The 22,019-nt window shown below is 37.5% G+C and overlaps 1 long non-coding RNA gene across 1 annotated transcript in view; it reads right to left on the reverse strand.

Annotated features, from left to right (window-relative positions):
* The window catches only part of LOC136992183 (uncharacterized), a 181,526-nt gene that overhangs the window by 95,213 nt on the left and 64,294 nt on the right, over positions 1-22,019 (reverse strand). Inside the window, exon 2 of the long non-coding RNA XR_010884257.1 lies at positions 18,601-18,665. This is a non-coding gene — a long non-coding RNA (uncharacterized lncRNA). The remainder of the gene's footprint in view (positions 1-18,600; positions 18,666-22,019) is intronic.

Here is a 22,019-nt window from a genome sequence, read left to right on the forward strand (position 1 = left end):
TAGAACTATAGCTGGGTGTAAGGAGATGTACCATTCAGCAAAACAGAGAGACTTCAATAAAATATATATTACCTCATTACACAGTGAATGAATAAATAAAAACAAACTTCTCCCATCTTTCACACACACTCATAAGTAGCAGCCTGTTACTCAAGCCACTCCTCAACAATGTTTCAGGTTCACACCACCAATATTCTTCCCCAAGGAAGCTGATCAGCATCAAGCAATTCACCATGCTGAAACCAAATTTCAGTTACTCCTGCTGAAGCTTCTCTACCTGTTACAAAAGCAATTGCCTGTTCTTTAGAAAAAGGATTTGAAACAGGGTCTTCTATACGCTCCAAATCAGTACTAAGAAAAGAGGGTCTCTCATCTGTTTTTCCTCTCATTAAATTCTTCCTTTGACTGAACTGTTCCTAATCAAATATAATCAAGAATATTTCTTGGAAAAACTTCGGCTTTGACAATCCTTCATATTCTGACCAAAAAAAACCCACATTTATTGTTCGATGCACCTTCCTCAAATTAACAGATCACTGTGCCGAAAGATGTAACATGAACAGCATCTCCTTCACTGAGTCAAGAGCTTATTAAAAATTAGGAAACTATCCAAAACTATCTAAAAATAAAAAATAAAAAATTAGAGCTATTTTGTTCCCTCTATCTACAGGTGCATGTCCAGGTTTGCCTGGATTTGGCTTTTAACTTAATCAGAACAAAAGCAAACCTCTCTAAAACAGTCAGGCACTTCTTTGCAGTGTGGACTATTTCCCTGTAAAGCCAGCTTTCCAACCTTAGCTGCTCTAAATGTTGGACGGCATTTTCCTTACTCTCATTCAAGTGATTGAACTGAAGGCTCAGGCCTTCCAAAAAATTTATATCCGGCCGTAATCCAAAATATAGAACAATTCTTCTGCAAAACTCAATGTTTCACAAGCCATCTGCAAGTAGTGCTTTATAACAGGAACCATTTTGTTACCTTAAATATGTAGCAGGGGCAACAGCTATAATATACATTAAGAACTAAGGATTACAGCTGTAAAAAACGCTCACAATGAAGTCATAAACTACACAATGCTCCCTTTTGCATTTCTTTACAAATACAAAACCGTTCACAAAAGGTTCACTAAGATTCACACATCTTTAGAGATCACATAGGCCAATTTATAGAACTGACATAAAACCTTGTGAAACGCTTTTTTTTTTTTGACTGAACCTGAAACTCAGAGTAAAAAATCATGGGGTGCAGACCCACATGGATTGAAACCAAAATTGTTGCACATGAAGCCTCAAGAACAAAACACGCTATGTTTTGCACAGCTCGTTAGGATGACATTATTAGATCTGGGACCAGTTAGGAAAACTTATCTTGAGGCCAAGAACATTCTTAAACAGGGGATGGGAATATATGCTCCAGTTTGCCTGCAAGACTAAAACAAGCTTAATTAAAAGTTTCAGTAATGTTAAATAATGTTAACTTGTTACTCTGGCAAACTGCCTGCTACAGCTCTGCAGACTGCATAAATGAGAGTCTGCATCAACATTATTTAAACCCCTTCCTGAGCTAGACAGACTGTTAAAGTCTTTTGTGGTTGTGGATTTTTGATTTTTAAAAAGCCTATGAATGAAGTAAAGCTTGTGGAGACAGACACAGCGTTATCTCAGGCTTGAAAGGAAGAAGGGCCCGCAGACTCCTTCCTGACGGTGTTTCTGGTACGGAACCTTGTCGAGGAACGAAGCATCCTGGCTCTCTCCAGCCGTATCAAATCCAGATGGGGTTTATAAAAAGTACACAAAATCCTACATGATACGGATGTCTATTCAAGAACTATTTTCAGTTTAATGCATACGACAGAACAAGAGGGCATACATGAAAATTATAAGAAAAAGATCTGATTTGAAACAGATGTCTGGAAGCCATGATTCATACAAAAAAATCAGGAATACTTGCAATAGGCGAAGCAGCAGATCTCTGCAGGTACAAACACTGGGCCCATTCACAAACAATTGAATAGTACATTGGGGTGGAGCACGGCCTGAAAGACTAATTGACAACTGCTGTAACTACATGCTGTGCAGCAGTACAGCGTTTTTAAAGGTGTGCTGCACTGGATCTCAGAGCTAGGACCAGCTGTGGATAATAGTAATTCCAAATATTTCCTTTATTACTGGCTGTGGATAGATTTCTAATTCCAGGATCATCTTTGCTACTTGCATCCATGAATTACAGATGCGAATTCAATTTAAATTAGAGGGCACCCTACACCATTCTCTTCAACTAGTCAGTATGATTTATTATGATTGGAACTTATCCATCTTCCCTCCCCCAGTATAAAACTTTTTAACTACACACATGCCCCCAACCTGCAAAAATGTACAGGAATAAGTCCAAGCAGCATAAAAAGGTGAACAGATTTGTTCCATTTTATATCAGATTTATTCTACTTCAGATCAAAAAGGTAAGAAATGATGAAACTTCAGAACTGAAGTGTTCTTAGCAAAATATGAAAGGAAGCCACCATGGAAATAAGAACATATTCTCTGCTTAAGGTAAAAAAAAAAAAATTACCAAATAAGTAAAAAAACATATGAGGAAGAACAGATTTTGGATTGCATGGTTTTGAGATGATTTTAAAAGTTTAAGAGAACTAATGAGAAACACTGAATACAATGTATTCTTTTCCAATCTACATCCAGTAAAATGGTACACATTAAATACATTCACAATGAAGAAGGAATGTAACAATTCGCATTTTCAGTACTAAGTCTGATGTTTTTTAAACCATACTGGTAGAATACTCTCCCATATCCCGCAGCTCCTTTGCAAACCTACAGAAGCAACAGTTGCCATGTTCTTCAGCCCTTAATAGCCTTCATAAGTTTTTCCATGGGAATGAATGCAGCCCAGTTAATCACTTTAAAACAACACCGCAAACAACTGAACCGAAGGGCAATAGATTTTCATAGAATTACCACACGTAATGATAACTTCAGTTTCTGGGAAAGTTTCTTTGCACACAAAGAACAAAATCAACAATAAACTCTCAAATATTGTAAAAAATGTTCATAATTGAAAGAAGACTCTCCAACAACAGAACTATAACATAAAGTCACCCAAAATAACTGTCATTACTTATTACTTATCTCTTTACATTAATATTCTCTTCTTTTTTTTTTTTCTTCATTCAAGGCATATTAGACCCTCTTGCATTTCTTGCTAAAGGATTGCTAAGACATTTACAGGGACTCCATAAGATATTTTAGGTTGTTAAATATACCAAAACTGCATGCAGCTAAGTCCTTTGTCCTGAAATAGAGCTACGGCCTGCAAAAGTTATTAGCGTGAGCTATCATATGCACTTGCTCCATTCTTACTCTTCTTTAGCCATCTGCTTACAGCCAGCATTAGAGGTAGACAGATCACTGTCTGATAGAGTGTGGCCTTTCTTGTGCTTTTATCTGACCCAAATTAAATTAAAAATTAAACTAAATAAAAATAAAAATAAATTAATTAAATTAAAATTTATCTGACCCTAATTAAAATAGAAAAAAAAAAAAACAAATTATACTGCTCGACTACTATATTGTTTCTCAAAACCTGCAAGTTCTCTGGCTTTAGAGGTATTTGGTTAGTTACACCCTGAGAGGCCTGTTTTAAAATGTGAATTTTGGTATTATCTATGTTGTATCAAATATAAACTTTTCAAAACTTCTTGGTACTATTTCTACTCTGGATCAGCCAGGACAAAAACCAACCAACAAACAAACAAACAAACAAAAACACCCGGCCCACACCTAGAATCTTCTCGCTTCCTGCTACTCTAATCCAGACTGGAAATTTTGATTGGAAGGACACCTAATAGATCTTATTGATTGATCATTCACATTTTAATAAACTCTCCAAATGATGAGTTCTGCTTCTGAACAGACATCTTATAATAATTTTTAAGACTCCACATGAATCCATAGGACCTATAAGCAAGAATTCAGTTTACTACCTACTTCCCTAATGAACAGCAACTAAAACAGAATACTAATTTCAACACATACCTTTGAGATGTCAAAAAAAAAAAAAAAAAAGAAAGAAAAAAATCCACAGAGGATATTGGTCAGTACGGTCAGTAGAAGACCCTGATTTCTCTTGAAATTAGCCTTTTTATATTATTAATAAAGCACTGAAATCCATGAGTTACATTTTTAATCAGCCAATCACAAATATTTTGCCCAAGATCATTATCTTAACATTACTTAAGTAAAACTTTGTTTATTATTCCATCATACAGTCTTCTGTTTTCTACCTGATACCAGATTTTGTTTCAAGCACATACACATACAGGTGAAATAAAAATACCATTACCCAATTTCTTCATTTGTTATTCTGTTTTTCCACTACATCTAGTTTCCACTGTGCCTGCAATTTGGAACATAAGTTGAGTACAACTTTGGTCAAGCAACAAAGTTAGGCTTTGTGCTATTTTAGGCCATAATCTTTGCATTCCGGCTTTTGCTCAGGTTACAAGCTGAATCCTGTGGGTAAGCTAAAGAAGGCCTATCCTGCGTTATGGGTTATGTGGTAAGAATCCTGTAACTCCATGTCGGACCTATTGGAAATATGCCTGGTGCATTAACCTAATAAAGCTGTGCTTAAACCATCCCATTGTCTGTCTTCAATTACCTGCATGTCTAGATCAGTCCTTTCTTGTCAGTCATCTCCTGTCATTTTTCTCACCCTGTAATACTGTATGATTTTAGTTTCATCCTGTATTTGTCTCCACAGTTTTTTTTTTCTTCTCCCACATGCATCTCTGCCCCTCCCTCATGCCTTCAGAAGAGAAATTGCTTCTCAATAATATTGTAGTACTACTGAATGAAGGATTGGATTTTAAAACAACAACATGAATGGGAGTTCTATGCATGCCAAGGTTTTTCAGATAAAGTTGTAAACACAATAAATACAAACATACATCTTTACATGACAACCAGAAAGCGTGGCCAAGACACAAAGACTGTAACTGCAGCAAGACAGAAGCAAAGCCAAGTTATGAATATATACAGATTCATTGAACATAGTAAAGCAGATGTGAAGTGAGAATAATAGCTTCAGAGTGATGTGTCACTTCCAGCTGATGAACTTCTGATTTACACAGATAATATGAAAAACAACCCTACAGATAGAGAAGGGAGTCCGGATGTACTTGAGATCTCAAGGTCAAAAAGAAAAATGGTTTAAAAGAGAAAATTGCTAGAAATATAGTACCAGACTCCACGGAGAGGCCAAGATGTTTTATAAACAGAAAAGTGTTATTTCTTAAATCCAACTCACAATATGCACTTAACTTACTGAGAATAAGGGACAGAATATTAATCACTGGTTAGAACTAGTCATTCTCTTGGAGATAACACCATTAGTGTGCTATCAATCCATTTAATATTCTGAGGCAGCACCTGGACTCTGACATAATTTTCTGCTATGGATCCCACATCATCCAATCTCCTTCAGAACACTGACTTATACATCTTCATCTTATGTTAGACAGGTGACCTCACAGGGATGCCCACTTTGCCTTTTAAGAAATGGCAATTCAGAAACAACAGTCAAGTAATTGAGTACTTGCAAGCTTGAAGGACTTTCCTGAGGGAGCCTCACTTCCAGGCCCTGAAGCAGGCAGAAACATCATGGCGCTAGAGTTGCCACGAGATGCAGCTCTGGTATTCCTGGGTCAGCTGGCTCATGGGCTGCCTGCTTCTGCAGAACTGCCAGTTCGTAGGAAAGTTTCAAAGTTCCCACAAACTGGAAATCCTAAAGTTTGTTCATCTCTGATGCTAGGTTCAAGTTCGTCAAAGCCTGACACATCCAGTCTCTTCAGACACATCAAAGTCTCTACAGGAGTCTGATGCCCTTGACACCATATCAAAAATGGTCCCCAGGATCCATTCTGTGGGGGATAGATTTGCAAGTTGCCTTGGTGAGTGCTTCAGGCAATGCATGACTGGTCTCCTCTGTTAGCCACTCTCACCATCGAGAGTGTGGACAGCTAATTTACACTCTCAATACAAATTCAGCTTCTTTTGCAAATTAAATTATGTTATACAGTATATATGAAATGTTACTGCTAGTCACGCCTTTCTCCCCCCATCTCCTAGATGTTTTTCTCATATATACATGATTTCATATGCACAAAATAGACTCAAAATCCTATCCAGGTTTCATTGTAAAGTAAAATGCTAAACTCTACCTTCTGATTAACAATTCTGAAAAGAAAGACTTCTAAAAAGCTAGCTTGCCAAATCCAGTGAGGTAGAGAGCCATCAGCACAACATTGCATTCAAGCTAAAATAACATTTCTGAGTCTGGGCTTACATATTTCTGAAATTGAAAAAAGAAAAACACAGTTTGGGTGGGGGGGGGGGGGGGAACGACACTTCTCTCCTCCCAAGGTCTTACCATACTCTTGAATACTTAAAGAGGACTTTAAAGTAATGAAATATCACTTTGTTCCCACATGCATAAAAAAAAGGTAGCAGTCACAGTAAGATATAAACACATAAAATAAATAATCCCATTTATATTTGTATTTAGACAAACAAGCCATTCTCTATAAACACAACAGCCGACACATAGGCTCTCTCATACATTTAGAGAAGAAATTGCTACTGGATTCAGTTAATTACTACTTGGAAATTAACTGCATAGTTCCAAATGCCAATCAAAAGATTAAAATTGCAGCCAGTGACTTCTTATTTGCCGCTTAACGCAACAGACAATGTGTCTGCGGTTTCGGTACAACCGGCAGGGCATCCTGGCATCCTAGGGAGATTCCTACGGAAGGAATTGAAGGAATACAGCTGCTGTCGTAGGGGAAAAGTCACTGATTAAGATTTCAGTGCTCTTTTGTTTTACGCTGTACTTCTGAATGGAAATCACACACACACAAAAGCAGACTGAAGCATTCACTCCTAAACCACTACCACCACCATTTCCAAAAGCCACATGTCTTGGGAAATCTAAAGGGCTAAAATAATATTGGACTGCACCTCTGTTCTGACCAAAAGCATCAAATATGTTCAGAGCCATAACAACTTACAAATGAGAGAAGTCTGACTATTATGTCAAAAGTAGATATTAGAGATGAAAATTTGTTTACTTGAATTTGAAAATATATTGAGATCACACTTTTGTCTCTAGATAATGTGCTATAGCTGATTATTCTTACATAACGCTCACGTCTGCTGGTGAATGGAAAGAAAAATTAAACTGGAAAATAGACTGAAATTCTCGTTCAGATAATACTTATATTTGGAATCCTAACTATCTAAAATATTTGAGGAGTAGAGGGGAAAAACACACACAAAAAGGTTAAGTCAGGGAAAATAATTATCTTACTTTTATTACCATTCATTTGAAACAGAAAATCTGTGTGCAAGTATTTCCATGGCTAAGTTTTTCCATCAAATGGAAAAGTAATTCCCTTTTACTTGAAATAAGAATTACTTTTGTATTGTGATGGAATGATCAGAGCTTCAAGGAGAGGATAAGCAGCAAGAGATAAGCTAGTAAGCGTAGCTTTATGTATCACTCCGACACAAGGTATTTGGATCTTCCTCATTGAGGGTCTCACTTTGAGTCACCTCCATGTTACATAAAAGGTTCTCTCAAAGGTGAGGTTCCCCATTTATTCCTTTCACGGTGAAAGACCCGTATATGAGGATTTCAAATACAAGTCATAGCCACTGATCTTGTTAACAACTGAATTTGTCATTTGCCCTCAGCTTCTGCACTGAGGGACCAGAGTTCATCTTCTCAGAGATAATCTTCATAACCTTGAAAGGTATATGGTGCAAAATATTTATAAATTCTAAATAACAGGCCTTCTAAAACCTTTCCTGAACCATCAGGGCAGTTCTTAGCTCTTCCCTCTTATTTATATTTTTGAGTTTCAAGATATATACCTGTTTCAGAATGCAAATCGGGTCAAAGATTTGTAACTGAAAACCTAATCATACCATATAGTCAGTAACTGTACTGAGCAGTGTAAGTTTGTTACACTAGATATTCATAATTTTTTTTTTAAATGTATTATACTTTATTCAAAAGAATGCCATTAATATTAAGGCTATAATTTTAAGATTATAAAGAAGCTCTGTAGCAGACATATGTTTTGAAAGATTCAAGATTCTTACTATTTTACAAAGGGCTCCCAGTAAGGGCCTGTGCTGTTTTTGTACATACAAGCTTCCATCTTTTGTAGCCATGAAAGATCTGGCTCCATAGAAAGCCACTGTAAATTCACTGTCTTCATCTCTGTGACAGAACTTGAGGAAGATTGAAGCTTGATGAATTTCGCATAGAGCAATTCCTGCGAACACAAACCATGACAAAGAATCCAATGGATCATCTAAAGACAGACTTAACTTCTATGTGAAATGAGAAAAGGCTATGCAAGGTCAGATGGCGTATAACATGAGCAAGAAACAAAATAAGGTATACTATGCATTCGCTTCGTAAGAGATTTACGGTGCTCTAACCAAATTTCAGAGCATTTTCCAAACTTCGGAAGTCTGAAGACAAGGGACATTCAGCTGCATTTTTGCAGCCAGTTATAAAAACTAGCTCCATGGAATTTAATCACTGTGACCCAGGCAGAGTTAATTGTTACAACTTTTTGAAATAAAAATGCTTTCAAAATGAGGTAGATGCATTTCTCACACAGATGGTAGGCTTCTTCTTTTTTACGTTAAAATAGTTTTTCCCCCCCTAAGGTCAGTGACCCTAAAATAATATAGGTTCTTATTTCTGCAGTATAATAGAAAACACAATGTTATGATCTAATAAGGACAGTAATAAGAATTAGCCTAGCCACATGAGGTTTTATAATGGATTTCACATCACTACTGGTATCCTCAGATCACTATATCTGGCTCCAGGCACCATCCAAATATGCAACAGATTCATCTCTGAACCATATTTCTTGCTGTAACACCCAAATCCTGAATTCCCTATAGCATTCTTCTTAAACACCACACAAACTATCAAAGTCAAGTGATACAACCAATTCAAAAATAATCTCAAGTTGTTCACTGCATAAAACCAGAAGGCCCACTAGCAACGTTGCTGGACTTGAAGTCAGAAAGATTAGACTGTTTTCTTTGAGCGGTCATCAACCTGCAACAGTTTCACAAGGCTGAGCACCTTGGTCAACTCTACGTGGCAGTGTTCTGCTACAAATGATACCTCCTCTCCTTCGCGGCCACTGTGAAACCCACAGTAGAAAGATGCTCCGTAAGCATTAACTAATTTTACAATCATTAATTCTTCTGAAAGAAAAGTTTAGGTATAAATTTTTTGTAGCATCCTGTTCAGGGGAGCAACCATCAGCTTCTAGAGAGCAGCAGCCATCTGATCTAATCAAGGCAATGTTAGAAGGGCCACCTGACCCAAACCTCTGTAATACTACAGCAGTGGCACATAGTCATCTGTGACGGAGCAGAAATCCAGAACTCTCCAAGCATATACTCAAGAGTTTCCAAAACACACAGGAAAAGAAAGAACATGAGTAACCACTGTGAACAGCAGACAGCAACCAGAGATGCTAACTTTGTGGGAGGAGGCTCTAAAATAATTATGAAGAGCAATATAAGATGTCACCACCCACTTACAGGGAACACAGAAACCTGCACAGAGTGTTCCTCTCCATTTCAGAGCAGGTAAGAGTGTGACAGAGGACTGTTTGCAGTAGTTTTATTTTGTAATGCAGCAGGCCAGGAACAAAAATCAAATCAGATCCCCTCCTCCTACGTGGAGATCCAATTGCTGTCTGCAACTTCCTAATCAGTTCTTCTAAAGAAGATGGAGCCAGACTCTTCTTAAATGTGCACAGCAAAAGGATGAGTGGCAACAGACAAGTTGCAGGAGAAAGTTCTTCACAGGGAGGGTGATCAAACCCTGCAACAGGCTGCCCAGGAAGGCTGTAAGTTCTCCCATCCTCGGAGACTTTCAAAACTCAACTGGACAAGGGCCTGAACTGAAGTTGGCTCTGCTCTGAGCAGGGGATTGGACTGGTTGGACTAAAGGACGTCCAGCTGTTCTTTCATGCCTAAATTATTCTTTGATTCTGATATATGCACAGTTAGTTACCACATTTCACTTGATACATAGAAATTTCATAAACCACATTAATGCTACCGTATTTTGATTGTCAGATTCCATCCTTGGTTTAAATGAAGCACTAATGCTTTGAACTTTTTGTAATTATTTTACCAGAGCAGTTATCTAGCATTGATTAGTGCATTAAAAATGAAATTGTTTGAGATTTAGGAATCCCCAAAAATATTCCAAACCCTTTTGTTTACTGAACCTCAGTATACACCTCCTAGCTAAGCCCTTATACATTAATTTGATTTAATTTAAATTAAAAGAATTGTCAGAATATCCCTTCCTAAAAGAGCACAAAGGAATGAGAAAGCCAAAAGCTAGGTCATCCATTACCTCTTGAATGGAATAGAACCATTTTGTAAAAGGTAAGTAAAACAACATATGAGGGATATACATTCCATTGTTTCCCTAACAGTACCTAGAAAATGGAACAAGTTCATTTCCATTAAATAAGCTTTCCTTGCCAAGAACATACCGACAACTATCCTGTGCTCTGCTAATCTCAGCGTCACTTTACAAGTAACATTAGCGTGCTCGTGGGACAGAGATTATGGCACAGACAGATCATGGCACACATACTGGAGAAAAATCAAAGTGGACACAGGAAGGACGGATTCTGGAAGGGGCCCAGGTGACTGGGCTCTCCGCCTTCTGGAATAGAGCTTTGCAGCCACTGCCATCTTTACAGCACTGCTTTGAGAAAAGATGAACTTGAGCTATAAAAGTTTGGATCTGATGTGTTAAAAATGAACCAGACCAAAGCTTTACTCTTAAGAAACGGCCCTTCTGCCAAATTTGGATGTCAGATCCCAAAGTTCAAGGGTTCAGATGAATGATTTTAAAATCCATATGGAAACCTGCACCGTACGCAGATTTTTCCTAAGAAGTTTCAGGATTTAAAAAGGTATTAAAAGTTAGCACGATAAAGATTTAAAAAAAAAAAAAAAAAAAGTAACACATTTAACTCCAATTCTATTTCCTTTTTCCTCATCACAATCCATTTTCTTTAGGAAAAGGACTATTCAGTTAATTAAAAGAAACCTCACTGCTTACATTGTGGCAGGCCGGAGCATGCTGCTTTCTTTGAGGGTAGAAAGGATGGGAGGAATACTTCACAGAACAGAAGAAGGTAGTGTGGCTACAGCATGGCACTATCCCATAACCTTCTAGCTAATACATAATGCAATTGGTTTTGACGACTTTCCAACACTTCCTTTCCCAATTCGAAGACGAACAGAAAATTCCTAATTATATTGTAGAGGTAGAAAAATTCCATTAACACATTTTCCAAGTGTTGAAAATCCCTCTTAGTTTATCAGAAAACATTTTTCAGCTTGTAAAGAGTAGAAGATCAGATAAGTACAAGTTTACACTTTTGTACCTTAACTCAATGTCAACACAAAACTCAGTCATTCTTCCTAAGTGAAGCACTAATCATGTGTTTGGTGTTTGCGCCTTATTATTACTGTGCTGCAAGGGAGAAAAAAAGCTTTTCAAAATGGTAGCAAGATATAGAGAGAGGTATTACTGAAACTGAGATATATTTTATTACTAGCTCTAATCAGATACTTCACAATACATGAGGAAAATTATCAATACAGAGCTCAGAAATCTGGCAAGTTGGTACAAAGGAAGCAACACCTGAAGCTGCATTTTGGCCAGAAAGACATTACTTCCCTCCGTGGGAATGGCAGCTAATGTCCTAGTTACCAGGATATGAGTCTTAAAAGCTACAACACGAAGCAGTGGGAGCTGTGCTGCTAACCGACCTGCCATCTCTGTATCAGGGCCCGTGGCAACCCTGGTGACACCCTACGGCTCTGCCCTGGGCTACACCTTGCAGGTTCCTAGTGACCAGTGAGGGTGATTACCTTGTTACTTATTTTAAGAGTCTCTCCTTTATTTCACACATTATTGACAAAAGGAAAAGCTCAATCACAAAAATAAACCTTTAGAGAACAATATTAACCAGTGCTGATTAAATCTTGTTTTCGGTGTATATTTCATCCTGAGGAAATCCAGTCTTAATAAAAGGCGTGACAAGTTCAAAAAAAGAAAAAGTTCCCCTTTTGCATTGTCCCAAGACCACACCGAAGTGCACACCTGAAATAAAAATCATGGATGAGACTGTGTTTGAGACTTTGGCTGCTAGAACAGGATATTACACCAGGTGCTTGTAACTCAGTAAGAGAATACAAGGCAAGGAGAAAATTTCTGGAAAGGTTCGTTAATGGCTATGTAAATAGCAAATGCTTACTACACGGGCACTACTGCAAAGGCTTGGCAAGGAGTATGCTCAAGGCAGGGTTTTGAAACAGGGTAGCAAGCCAGCTCCTTCAGGAAGGGCATAGAAGTCCCCAGGCAAAGGCTATTCCAGAGTCTCTGGAAATACTCATCCAGGCTCAGCTGCCTGTAACTATGAGAAGGCTCAGTCCCAGGGTGGCTCCTGGTAGCGAGCGCTGAACTGGTGCGGATGGTAAAGGGAGAGTCAGAAGCATGTAGCTGAACCGGAAGGAAAACTGGGCTCCCTTTTGGCACTGAGCAGAAGCTGGGAGAAGATTTTCAGAGGAGAAATACGATGAAAAATAACTGAGAAGGAGACTCCTTTGCATCTCAAAAGGAGACCACTGCTTGTAACCAGCCCCAATGAGGCACGAGTGGTGTCTGAGAGCAATGCTGCTGAAAGACAAACTACCCAACCAAATCAAAACAAAACCAACATTCACATTTGGGGAGGGAGGTCCCCCTTGACCTAAACAGAAACTGAACTTGAAGTCTGATTGAAACTGAATGAAAACTAAACTTGAACTTAGGCACAGCTGGTCTTCAAGTAGAAGCCAGACACTGCCTCCAACTGCACCTCTCAGAAATTTCCAAGTGGATCAATCGGAACAATTTGCTTCAGGCTGCTCAGACTCACCTTCATGGTTTAAAGTAACAATCACAAACACTTTGGCAGTATCAGTAATATTTCATGAAAAAGACAAATACATTCACTTGAAAAGAAGCAGCTTTCTTTTCCAGGGGGAAAAAAAAAAAAAAAAGAGAGAGCGAGAAAAAATACTTTACATAGAACAGTAAGGGCAATTATAACTGTCATAAAGGAGTTATAACTGTCAAAGGGTTTAGTGTAGTCCACAGAGAGCAAGATTTTAGTTGTACATGCTGTACTGCCAAATGCAGGACAGCAAGAAAACAGAAGAGATCATAAAAATAATTCTAACATAATTTCTAAAACCAGAATACTGAAATCTATTTTCTTTCTAAGAAACTAGGGGGGAAATGCAAGCTGGCTGCTGCAGAAGCAAGAAAACATAATATAGTATTATCTACACTCATTTTTATAGTTCAGGCAGTTGCGGCAGCAAATTAATGTTGTTTTCCAAGAGTCATTCACAGCTACAATATCTCTTGGGAGGCGAAAGGCTTTGTACATGCCAATAATATATTAGCTACTATTTCAACTGAGAAAACAAAGATCTGGTTGAAATTAGCATATTTTTCTTTGTGGCCATAGATGCCTCTAAACATAGAAATATTTGTATATTTCCAAACACTGCTGCTAAAAGTGCTGAAGTCTTCTTGACTGCTCTCAAAATAACAATGAATTGTATTAAGAGTATTTGAAATGATGCATTTATTAAAAATCAAGCATTTTGAAACTTGATAATGCCTTAGTTGAAAATGTTAAAATTGAACTCTGAGAGACAACGCTACCTAGAGACACACAGCAGCACACTAGTGAGATGCTATCACCTGATAGTCAGCAGCATTTAACCAATGTTTCAGCCCTTCCTTCTCATCTGCCAAAACAGTTTCAGAACCACAAGATACTTCATCCTGTCAACTCTGAGTGCACAGATAATCATTGCATAGGATGATTATCTCTGTACCTTGACTGAGATCATCTAAAATTATTCTTCACCTACTACAAGTTACTCAAATAGATCAGGGAAGGCCTGGAAAGTAAGCTTTCAAATTTTTTCAAGATGGGAATGACAAAGAGGAACCAAATAGCCCTTGTATTTCTTTCACAATGTGAAGAAAAAAAGTATTTTTAATATACAGTCTTAAACACTTTTATCTTGTTTTTGATACAATGCCTTCACTGAAGAGAAGATCACAACAAAGAATTAATGACACAATTGATCCCAAATGTAACTTACAGACACCTATGACAAAGCAGAAAAAATAGAGTTTTCTTTCAGTGTACGTATTAGTTCTCACAAATCTAATATATCTTTTAAAAAAAATGAATTACAACTTAACTTTAACACTTTTCAGGAAAACAATCATTATTGAAGGGCTGAAATTTGTCAAAAACTTGAGATGGAATTTTTCTGTGAAAAGCAGTCTACACGGAAAGGTTCACTGGCTTATGCTGTTGCTGCTTCAGGAGTTCTGAATTAGAAAAATACTTAATGATTACCAATTCCCTCCATTTTTCCAAGATCCACCTCTTTGAAATGCAGCAATTGAAATATTATTCCTTGTGCAAACACATTCTGAATGGATTATAGAGCCTGAAAAATGTCTGGCTGAGTTTCAAATTAAAAGTAGTCTCAAGAGTATGTGTTTGGGTGTGTAAAATAAGGCACTGAAATGTGTAACAATTGATTAATGAGTGCTAACTAAAAGTAAATTGATGTTGATAATTTCATTGCATTTTCTAAGGACATTAAAATGTAGAATTGAAAGAAAAGCATATGATATTCTATAAGATTTTTGTAATGTATCTCTTAAAATAAAGCACTGTTTCTTATTTTTCTGGTCCTTACCTCTATCCAAGAAAGATGATCAGAAGTTTGGAAAAGAAGCATGGACAACAGTCTTAAAGTTCACACGTGCAGTCTTTAATAAGATATGTTAGAAATGACAGTTACAGAATAGAGTATGAACTAAAAGCAACACAATAAAATTTAATGACAGCAACATAACACTGTGTGCAACCTTATACAGCAATAACTGCATCAGTGGTTAGAGAGGTTAGTATATAAGCAGCTCACACAGCCCTAGTGCTGAATACTAGCTCCACAAGTTCTGTCAAGTCTGCAAGACTGGAGCTCCCAAGGCAAGGGCATTGACCTCCACTAAGCGCCCTAAATCACTATCTCTTTCCATAGAAACCAGGACAGGGAAGAGAATTAGAAACAGAAAAGAGGAGGAGACTGGTACGTGCTATTTCCCCTCATCCCACTATGAAGCTGAGGTGTGGCCAGGGTAATTACAGGTCCCATGATACAACCACAGCAACTGTCATGGCAGTAGATACAGCCAAACATGTATGCCCAAGAGAAAGAAAGACACAGTTATTTTGATTTCAGTCTAATGTAATTCAGTGTTCTTGTATGCCCTTTATTTTGTACTCTTGAAGTCTGCAGCCTCCTGCTTATTCTCTTACACCTCAGCCTTCTTCTACAGGCACTATCCAAAACTACAGTAACCAGCATCATCTATTCTGTCATCTCTGACTTTCTGTCAATACTTTCACAGCAAGGACTGAAATCAGTGCCAGAGGTCCTTCTTCATTATAAAACACATTGAACCTAACAAGATTATGTGATGTAGGTCACTGCATAGTCGACAGACTACATGAAGATGTATTTGAGCAAATGATCTATAGATGAAAGGAATCATCATGCTACCAACGCATGTGCAAAATATATTTTCAGTACAATTAAGTAATCTGATGTTCAACATTTCTTTCATCAGCATCTTGTTATGATTCATTTTTGATACTGTTTCAAAGGTTAAAGTTATTCTTGGGCCCCACTGCTTAGGTGTAGTCCAAGTTTATTAAATTTTGTGACCAGTGGCCATCAGCTATATGTTTTCAGTCAAGTGATCTATATCATGACTTACCAACATACTGAGGGTAAATCCAATAAAACGTAATTTGTCTTTTCTGCTACCAGCATTCATTAATCCTGTTTCATTCCTTGGCACTTTCATAGAGATGGGGGGCAGGGGGAAAGGGTGGAATAAAACTCAGAACATAGTTAAAAAGTAATTGCTGAAGTAACATAGAGAGTACATATTGTTATGATTTCCATATTCATTCACTTCAAAAATTACTTTAGAAGGAAAGCCTGGAAATAGGTGAAGGAGTTGCAGCCACTACATGCATGCTTCACTTTCTGTGACCCTATACAAGTCACATCCTCACTCAGTCTTAAACATCATTTATGTATATCTGCATGAAATCTCTAGTTTAAAAAAAGCACAGGAAAAGCTTTTGAAAAGCAGATGTTCAAAGCACCAGCTGGAGAGAATCTGAAGAGATTCAGGGTGGGATAACATCTTTGTGGTCACCCTCCCTTCCTTTTACTGGGATTGCTCTCCCTTCTTTTCCTCCATCTTATTTCTCATAAGAATCCCTTCCTTCCTTCTATTTTGAACTGATCTTTTGGGGCAGAGGCCTGCTGCTCTATTACCTCTCTGTAACCTCAGAGGTTTGGCCAGTTGATCTTATGCCTTCATCCCTTTAATATTTTCAACAAGCAATCTAAAGGAAGCTTCCTTCTTTTGGAGACCAGTTGAACAACTATTTCCTAAACTCTGCTCTAAGAGATTCACTGTTCTGTCTCCTACAACTGTAAAAGCTACTCCTGCAACGCAGTGTGTTTTGAAGAGAAAGGAATGAAGAGGCTGAGTATTTGCAATGCTCACCAACATAATGGCAAAAGCTGAAATATTCATGGTCTCCTTAAAGAGGTGTAAAGTTACACAGAGGTGTTCCATGCTGCCCAAAAGGCAGCAGCAAAGTACAAGTTGTGAGATCCTCTTGAAGAGGGAAAATAGGGAAAGGCAAGAGAAAAGAAGTAGAATCATGGCAGATAAAGTGGCCAAGGAACAGAAAACCTGCAGGTGAAGGTACAGAAATCAGAGGAGAAATTTAGACACATCAAACACCGCAAACAGGTAACATTTAGTAGTCATCTAAAAGTCTGTTCAACTGCAGACATCTATGAGATCCCCTACTGAAATCCCCTATTAAAACTGGAATGCACAAGACTTGTTCATTCCAAAATATCATCCAAAACAAAACAAAAAAGTATATACTTAATCTACACTTGGGAATGAACCTGCCTTGGTAGGCAGGTTGACTCTATGACTTAATAACTGCTTTTTGTAATTTTTATGACTGATCACTGTACTGTCTGGTTTATGTTCAAAGGGGTGGAGCACAAGACAAGCCTGTGGTGTATTGCATCATGTACATCTGAGGGTAAACACTATCTGAAGTGGATAAAATGAATTTGTAAGGCCTTAGTCATTGTCACTTTAGAAAGTCTGTTTCTTTCTCCTGCACAGTCTATTTCAATTCATTTCTCATCCAAAGACATGACATTGTTTCTAAGGAAGTTTACAACTTCAGCCAACTGAGAAAACACAATAAATCTGTTTGCTATTTGTCAGTGTTTCTGGACAGTGAGAAAAGACAGTTATGTTGTCATGGGAAACATACAAAAGTACACAGAAGGGGATCTGTCACAATGTTTGAAATCCATGTCTGCCTGACCTTCTCCACTCTGCCTACATGGGCTGCTAAGTAACAAAAGTTACAAAACTTGTCAGAGAACACCAAACCTACAGAACTTAAGAAAACAAACAAACCAACCAACCAATCACCAAGGTGCCATCCCCATTTACACCTCCTTCTCCTTCTTCACCCCCTTTAGAGCAGGGAAACAGTCACGGCATCACCAACTATTACATGATTAGCCATATTAGATACATGAGCATATGACATTCAGGGAGGCAGGATTTACTTTACCATAATATCCTCCGTTGCTAAGAGACTATCTGCTCAAATTTACCCTGGTCATTCTGCAGTCTTAACATTTTGGACTCCTCCATACCAGTAAATACCACAGGTGTTCGCACTCATTTTCAACTAATCAAAAAAAGGGTTGTGTTCTCAGCTAGTTAAACATACATCTGAGACAATCCATGCATTCAGTACCTCCGGGTTTAGTTAGTGCAGGTAGGACCTAGAAATCACACCACTCAGTGTGGCATCCACACGCTTTCCCTTCTAGTTTCAGTCTCTCCCCTAGTCAATGCAGGCCATCACCACCAAAGCCTTGATGCTCCATCCTTTCCACCTATTCTCTAGAAAACCCAAGTTTTCAATCACAGCTTCTCCCTCAAATTTTAAATGACCAATATATTAGGCCTATCTTAAGAAGGATCACTTTTCCATTTGTTGTGTCAATACTTCAGCCAGGATACAATCAGCAATACAACTTCAAACAACCGACAGAGCTTCCTGTATACAGGATACAGGATGTTATAGAGCAGCTTTGGAGAAGGGAAAGCAAGCAGTAGAAGACAGAAAGAGAATTATGCCACTCAAGAGAACAGGTGGAATTTACATCAGCAAAACAGAGTGCTGCTAAGCTGTCATTTCAGTATAACAAAAATTAAAAAATTAATTCAATTACCTTGAGCTGGGCTGTTTGCCTTCAAAATGTGGTCAAATTGTGCAATGCCCCAAGTAGTTTACAGTCTAAAAAAGCAAGCAAATTATGATGCAAAATTAGTACACACTATGAAGTAGTTTATAGACAAATACATTAGAAATGTGCTGTAATAGAGGCTGGCAATACACCCCACAGCATGCTTAAGGAACACAATTCAGTTCTCAAAAGTGAGGTTTAAAGGACCCACAATTGTAGAAACTTTACAGAGGTGGGTGTACACAGACACACAACAGATCTGAACAACTGGTGGCTTTGGAGATTGGCTGTACTCTGGTCCATGCAACACCTGCCATGCCCTTTCCTCCCCCACGCACAAGAGCTCCTGGTCTGTGGCTGGTATGCCCACATGCTAACAGTGATAACAGTAATAACAACTACTTTTTACTTGTTGAATCTGCCATTTTTAACATATATTTCTCGAGTGTTTTGTCTGGCAAATTTTTAGTCTTCTATTGTGTTTAAATTTCTAATCTTTATATCCCACTAGACAAGTAGTTATAGTTCTTCAGTTAAGCATACTATTTATGTAGTAAGTCAGCCAGTCAACTCTTCTAGGGCAGACATCATGTTTATTTGTGTGCATCCTATGCTGCTGAGCTGGTTGTCTGAACTTGACAAAGCATAACAAAACTGAAGATATGTAAGATATGTCCACAGACAGTGGCTCTGAATCATTCCTTTCTTGCTCATAGTATTTGTGCAATGCAGATGTTTAACAGTAACCACAACTTTGATAAAGTGCTCATGGTAAACAACAGAAGCAGCTTGATATACTCAGATGAAGATGACTTTAAATATCCTCGTGAGGCCCAGGGCAGAATCAGACCCTGGAATAGTTGTTCTCATGAGAAAATGAATTGCTGTTTATATATTATTCAACTCATGGAAAAGCAGGAAAAGTATTATGTAAGCACTGGGGCAGCCATATTATAGTTATTCCTTACTTACCAAGCAGTCACAGCAAGAAAAGTACGTTCTACTGTACAATGACTCAAGATGAAAGCCCTTGATTAGCTTCCTGTAACATGCTTACATTTGTGAACACATGATGAGTTAAGGCATCTTACCCCGGCCCAGACATCTTCCTCATTATCTCTCTCAAGTAGGAACGATTTTGATTTAAAAGCAGATAGATACAATAGAAGACTAAAAAGAGATCTAATAAGGTTAAGCATGTTATAATAGGATCACGCATTAATTCTGTAAGCGGTTTGTTTGTGGCTGAGCCCTCTGTTCATTTTGTTTTAGCAAAAGCAAATGGATTGAGTTCTGCCTAATGACAGTCCCGCCAGCTCTCCCCGGAGCCAGAGCAGCACAGGAACTAAAGCCACTCTCACACTGAGGCTGCTGATCCTCCAAGGTAGTCTCAGCAGTTAGTGTTGCAGCTACACTTATTACATCTGCCAGATCAATAATAAAATGCCTGGGGGTTAGACTTTGTTTTTTGAGAAGAGCTCTCCTCCCCTCCCCCAAAATCTTCATAAATCCTCAAAAATCTGTAAATAAGATTAAATGGGAAATCAAGCAGTTACTAGAGATAAGTCATCTCATTTGTAAAATCCTGGTTTAGGTTAGAAAAAGAAATTAACTGCTGGTGAATTTCATTTCCCTAAGCATCTGTCAAGACAGACTTACAGATTCTTATTGCTTTCTAAGCAAATCAATTCCAAGCAAAATTCTATTGAATTATACTTTGCCTTTCTTGACTTTTTTTTTTTTAATTGGTTCTGGGTTTGATTTTTTAAACCATACCTTCACATAATAAATAATAGATTGTGGAGTAATCATTTGATTTAGGTCATGTAGTCTGAGCAATAGCAGGCAGCCAAAAAAGAATTCCTGCATGGAGAACCACACACAGAAACACATATACTACACACGTACTTTTTGAGACACATTTCATGACATCCTGGGTAAATGCTATAACATCTTAGAAACAAATACAACCTTTCCATCTGAAATTTGGTTTCTACAAAAAGTCTTTATCCTCAGCCTCTGACCATATACTTGAGTCACATATTGACCAATACCTTCAGAGAGTTATGCTTCATGCTATTTTAAGGTCAGCTCTTTTATGTGAGCCTACTGTTAATTATACAACAGACCAGTGTAATTAGATGAGCATAACTGGAAGTTCACAGAAAAGAATCAGGCTTTTTATTATTAATGAGATAATTTATACAAAAGTAAGAAAGGCTAAGAGAATCTCCAGCATTTTTAATAAACTTCTCTAAAGCATAACTTTGATTTATTCACTTTTTTATTTTAACACTGAAGATCTGTCTGCATGTAATGAAAACGGTTCTGAAAAAATTAGTTCAGGCCAAGTACTGTGGGGGCTCCTTCTCTCTACTCATTTCTTAAGCAATCTGTGGGTCTCAAGAGTTATTGTGACCCAAGCCAAAAACGAAAACAAAACAAGCAAAAAAACAAATGAGGCTTTAGTGAACCTGAAGATATAACCCTTGCACCCTCTAGTGCTAGCAGTAACAAGCAATATTAATACCATAACAAGAATTACTTCCAATCACGTTAATTCTATTTAATATAGAACATGTGGAGAGGCAGCACGGCCTTCCAAAATGTCTCTTTGAGCACAGAAGATTAAAATTACTATTTTCTAAGATGATTATGAATAATCAGTTTCCCTCTACTCCAAAAAAGTTACCTTTGATAGAAATGAACTCTTAGTTGTTCAAGTATCTGTATGAAATAAATGAGGTAGTGTTTATTTAAACTAATTTCCTTAGATCTTCTGATGGAAAGCAAGAAATATTTTTGAAAGCAACTGAGACAGGAAACCTTACCTTTGACACAGCAACATTTGTGCTACAGACCAAATCTCAACAAGAATTCAAAGAATGGATTTTCTAAGTTAATGAAATAATGAAATAATAAATGAAATAATAATAATAATGAAATAATAATAATAATATGAGCATTTTCATTATAAATAATGAAATAATAATAATAATGAAATAATAAATGAAATTTTGGTGAATAGTCAGTTCCCTCAAAAAACAAATGAGTATGCAACTGCTCTCTGGAAGAAGAATCACATACAACCTACCCCTATATAACTTGATTCCAGTTTGAGGATAGCGTGTCTACATGTTCATCTCAGGAGAGATCTTCATACGCAGGATTCTGAGTTCAGTTTTTTTTCTGAAGTAGGGAAGTGTATTAAAAACTCAAGACGTTCAACCATATTGTCACCAATAGCCTTCAGAACTGGCTCTTTGTTTTGTTCTTCCAGAAATTGCATGTTTTAAAGTATAAGATGCTTCTAGCTTTGAGTCACTGTATGTCATTCGTTATTTATCGCACATACTTCTGTGGCATTTATGTTACTCTATGATTTTAAATTTTTCACTTTTCAG

This window comes from Apteryx mantelli, chromosome 5, assembly GCF_036417845.1.
Source record: "Apteryx mantelli isolate bAptMan1 chromosome 5, bAptMan1.hap1, whole genome shotgun sequence".
Taxonomy (NCBI): Eukaryota; Metazoa; Chordata; class Aves; order Apterygiformes; family Apterygidae; genus Apteryx; species Apteryx mantelli.